This window comes from Nanorana parkeri, unplaced genomic scaffold (genome assembly GCF_000935625.1).
Source record: "Nanorana parkeri isolate BGI_ZX_2015 unplaced genomic scaffold, ASM93562v1 scaffold805, whole genome shotgun sequence".
NCBI lineage: Eukaryota > Metazoa > Chordata > Amphibia > Anura > Dicroglossidae > Nanorana > Nanorana parkeri.
Window position 1 is genome coordinate 572,076 of NW_017307073.1, and position 5,758 is coordinate 577,833.

A 5,758-nucleotide genomic window follows, 5' to 3' on the forward strand; every position below is an offset into this window, starting at 1 on the left:
GTTCGAGGCCTGACGGCAACAACAATAGGAAAAGCAACAATAACAACAACAATAATCATAACAAATAAATATATAAATAATAAACAAATAAAGAATACATTCATAAATAAAGACATAAATAAATAAAGAATAACAAATAAAAAATACATAAATAAAGAATAAAGAAATGAATAATAAATAAATAAAGAATAAATAAATAAATGAGCAAATAAATACAGAAAGAAATAAACAATTGTTTCCTGTGTATTGTACTTTTTTCTTCCCCTCCATCTTTCATCTGTCTCTGATTGTTTCTCATCAGTGGCTGGTGACAAATACAGCAGAATACAAAGTTGCAAAGTGCAGATAGAGCCCCAGGCAGCGTTAACCCCTTCCTGTCCTGGCACTCATGGCCCCAGTGGTGGCCCCAGTGGACTTACTTGGCGTTTGGAAGAGGTGGCCAGCTCGGTTGCTTGTGCAGCAGCTCCAACAAGTTCTCTGGTGTGCGGTGACACAGTGATAGGCAGCACCTTGCCTGGCAGCCCGGCCTTTATACCCGGACCGGGGAAAACAATGTCATTGTTCAGGACAGGGGGCGCTGGCGGCCAATCAGGGACGGAGGGGGGCGTGGCTTTCCCGGGGGCTGAATGAGAGGCGCGAGCCGGGCAGCGCCCCCAGCTTTGTGCCCGGGCGGCGTCCAATGACAGCGGTGCGGAGGGAAGTCGGAGCTCCTCTGCATGACAATGACAGGGAGTTGTTTTTTTTTTGAAAAGCAACATTGTATGTCGGAAGACGGCACTCCGCCACCACCGGCGGGGCCATCAGTACAAGAGCTTAATAGATTGTGCAAACAGCAGCCTGTGTGTGCCCAAGAGCAAACACTCACCGGGCACAATGCGCCCTCACTGCTCCGACTGCGACAGGATGGGGGACACCGACCATGTCCAGCCAATCTCAGGCAATCCGATCGCCGGGATTTATGGGGAGGAAGTAGGATGGAGGGCTGAAGATGTGGTCGCCTGTGCAGATCTCACGTGTGATGATAGTTATGTAGATACAGAACAATGTCATTTTATATTTTTATGTTTAAAACAAAGTCGGCGACCTGAAGCAATGATCTGATGATGGTAAACCCGACACTCCCGGTCTATTCACTTATTGGGGAAGCACTAAACACTGATGTGTCCCTTTATGTGCCGGGTCTAGGCATGGAGCGGGGAGGGCACGGTGCTGATGGGACACCTGTCAGAGAGAGGGACTGATAGGACATCTAATACAGAGGGGGACTGATGGGACACCTAATACCGAGGGGGGCTGATAGGACACCTAATACAGAGAGGGACTGATGGGACACCTAATACAGAGAGGGACTGGTGGGACACCTAATACCGAGGGGGGCTGATAGGACACCTAATACAGAGAGGGACTGATGGGACACCTAATACAGAGAGGGATTGGTGGGACACCTAATACAGTGAGGGACTGATGGGACATCTAATAAAGAGAGGGACTGGTACTGATGGGACACCTGGCAAAAAGAGGGACTGATGGGACAGCCAATACAGAGAGGGACTGATGGGACACCTGGCAGAGAGAGGGACTGATGGGACACCTGGCAGAGAGAGGGACTGATGGGACACCTAATACAGAGAGAGACTGATGTGACACATGGCCTATAGGGACTGATAGGACATCTAATACAGAGAGGGACTGATGGGACACATGTCATAGGAACTGATGGGACAAATAGCTTAGAGAGGGGCTGATGGGACACCTGGCATAGAAAGGGACTGATGGGACACATGGCATAGAGAGGAACTCATGGGACACCTAATACAGAGAGGGACTGATGGGACACATGGCTTAGAGAGGGACTGATGGGACACCTAATACAGAAAGGGACTGATGGGACACATGGCATATAGAGGGACTGATGGAACACGTGACATACAGAGGGACTCATGGGACACCTAATACAGAGAGGGACTGATGAGACACATGGCATAGAGAGGGACTGATGGGACATCTAATACAGAAAGGGACTGATGGGACACATGGCATATAGAGGGACTGATGGGACACCTGGCATAGAGAGGAACTAATGGGACACCTAATACAGAGAGCTAGGGACTGATGAAACACGTGTCTTAGAGATGGACTTATGGGGCACTTGGCATAGAGAGGAACTGATGGGATATATAATACAGAGAGAGGAAACTGTAGGGACAACAGAGCAGAGCGCTGACTGATGGGACACCTGGCATATAGGGACTGATGGGACACTTAATACAGAGAGGGACTTAGAACTGATGGGGCACTTGAGAAGGACAGTTGTGACAACTGTCACAGAGAGGGACTGATGGGATGACATAGAGAGGGACTGATGGAACACCTGACATAGAGAGGGACTGATGGAACACCTGACATAGAGAGGGACTGATGGCACACCTGACATAGAGAGGGACTGATGGAACACCTGACATAGAGGGCTGATGGATTACCTGACACATGAGGCATTGATGGGATATCTGACATAGAGAGGGACTAATAGGACCCTTGACATACAGAAGGACTGATCAGAGACGGACTGGTGGAATACCTCAAAGGGGGGATGATAAGATAGGGATGAATAAGACTGAATGAGGGTGGAAGGCAGTTCCATTCCTCCGTCTCTTCTGCTTTTTCCATGCATGAGATGGATAAAACCGATCCTCTAATAAGTATTTAATAACAGCCGTCATGATATTGGGAGCCATAAGAACATAAGAAGGGATTAATTGTATTCACTACCGAATTAAATATATGAGAATGACATAGATTAAAGGGGGAGGAATTACATGAGCTGATTAGCAAATTCGCAGATAATTATATAGTTATAAGCAGATAATTCTTAAAACTTTCTGATTGGAAGAGCTCATCAGGGACTGTATGTGAGAGAGTCCTCAGACATGTTCAATGACTACCACTCACTTTCTTTCTTTCTTTCTTTCTTTCTTTCTTTCTTTCTTTCTTTCTTTCTTTCTTTCTTCCTTTCTCCTAAAAAATAATACAGTCATTGTGTATGCTGATTTTATATATACAACATTATATATATATTTGTTTGTATAATACAGTATATAAATAGACAGCTTTAATTATGTAACAAATAAATATGGACACAAACAGCAAAAATAAAAATGTAACATTTATTATTATTATTATATTTTTATGTATCTTCTGAATCGGAAATATGTCATGTCAGATCCATCATGTCCCCCCTCTCCCCCAGTGATCCTTGTGCAGGGGTGAAGCGGGGGATCAGCCTGAGAATGATCTCAGCAGTGGGTATCAGTGGTGACCCAGGCGGGTGTTGTGGTGCCTCTGCCCCGTTCTTGGGGTGAGCTGCCATAGAGATCTGTGACCACGATATGGAAGTCCTGCTGGAACTAACCGTTCATAGGGAGACCTCAGAGCACAGACCCGGTTGTCACTTGTTTCCATCCGTTTAACTTGTAGAGAGCAAACCCGACACCACCACCTCCAGTGCGATATGTCGCCCTGTGTGGGAGGACATAACATTCTGACACTGGAGTCTCATGGACAGACAATCACACATTGCCAGCGCTGCCATGTAATATGAATGACGGGGCACACCGGATGTATGTACAGACTTCCCATAATAATCATACTTCTGCCCTGCTGGGTGAATGTTATCATAATCTATTATCTGTTAATCTGTTCGTTTTTATTCACCCAAACAGAACTTGTAAGTGAATCTGTGTGATTGTAAAGGCTGCTAATCAGCACTTTTATTACCGATTACTTGAAATAATTTCCCAACTTCATTTACATGATACAATCTTATTCCAGCGACTACCGCGCTGATTTTGCAAGTGAGGTTTTGGGAGTTTTTAATTGCGTTTCAGCTCTGAAACGCAATTAAAAACGCCCACAACCGCACTGATCAGCGCTGTTCCATTGAAACCTGTATGGAAACCGCACTGATCAGCGCGGCAAAAATAGTTCAGGGAGCAGTTTGGGCGGGGGGCAGTTCGGATCAAGTGGCCTCCCGCGGTCCCATTAACGGTCCCTTAGCAATGTATGGGATCGTCATTTCGCGGATCCGTGCGGCCGCCCCTGTGTGAACGTGCTCTCAGAAAGGAAGCCCCATGGAAATACAATATCACATAGTCACATTTCTTTTCCCAATGTTTTGCTGTGTAAGCTTTCTCATTACCAAAGAGGGTTCTTCGCTCAGGAGAAGGTCAGGACTACCAGGTGTTTAATGACTCTACTAGATCTCATTCCCACTACAGAGACTCTGGGGCGAATGTATCGAAACTGGAGCAGACAGAATCTGGAGCAGTTGCCCATGGCAACCAATTAGCATCTCTCTTCAGCTTGCTCAGTTGAGATATGACAATGAGAGATAGAAGCTGATTGGTTGCCGTGCAAATCTGCTCCAGATTTTGTCTGCTCCAGTTCTGATCAATTCCCCTCACTGAGTTTACAGAGGGTCAAAGCAAAGCAGTGCCCAATCTCTGTGATTGGTATAGGTTCACATGCACCTTGTATAAATCATTAAATGTATTTTTTTTTTTAAATGCAAACAGTGTAAATATACCTGGAGTGTGAAAAGAAGCAGAACTCGGAGTTGATCAATTAATGTGATGACAAAGAGCATGCTGATAAGAGGAGAGAGCAAAGTGTACAATTATAGACTGGGGGTGGTTCCAAGATGACCTGGGCTCAGCAGAAGTGGGTTGAGTGAAGCTGGCTGTCAGACTAGGGAGGAGGAGGAGGTAAATAAATACCTGTTGGAATGAATGCCAAACTCCAGCATGGGCCGTTTCCCCCTGAGGTAGGATGATGAGAGGACTTTCTGCAGGGAAGAGGTGAGTATCAACTGCTTCTTGTATTTCAAACATGCCTGGAAGATAGATATTAGGGGTTAGGGTAAGTGTTAATGGGTTCATCTTAAAGGGTAGGTTAAATATTAACCAGTTGACATCCGCGGTGTTACACCCCCTTCCCATGCAGGCCATTTTTCAGTATAGCTTAGGGCAGGTTCACACCATTTTCCGGACAAGATATGTTCCAGATCTGGTCTGGAAAATGGTGTGAACCTGCCCGCAGTTTCAGTGCATTTCAGACCAGACAAAATGAGACATGCAGTATTTTTCTGGTCTGGTCTGGAAGAGACTGCTCTGGTGTGAACAGAGGCCAGAAATAGCATAGGGATACAATAGAATGCATTTTGGGTCCGGAAACAATCTGGTCTGGTCTGGGGATGATCTGGATATGGTGTGAACGGGCCCTTAACCCAAGTGCCGTGTTTTGGCCATCCAAAAGTAACATATTGGGGTTCATTTACTAAGAATAGAGACTTCTCATTTTCAGTTAGAGAAACATATGAGCTTAATAAATAAGGTGTATCCATGATCACAGAAATCATCGTGTTTCATTTGTTTTCCTTCGATTAGGTTCTCAAATCGAACTCAGCTTCACTTTAATTCCTACAGCTAAGTGAACATTGACTTTATGGTGTAATCTTTCTCTGCTCCTTTAGTAAATCAACCCACACCGGGTTACTGGATAATGGTCCAGACATACACTGAGGTGAGTTCACTGACGAGGGGCTACATACTGTTCACTTTGACATTTGTATATTCACTTTGGAGAGTGAGGGACAGAATGTTTATTCAGTTACAATTCCCAATTATGTGCTAGAAAAATAAAAATGAATCAATCAATCCATCAGGACATTTCCTCACATATGATTGGTTGACTGCGGTGAATG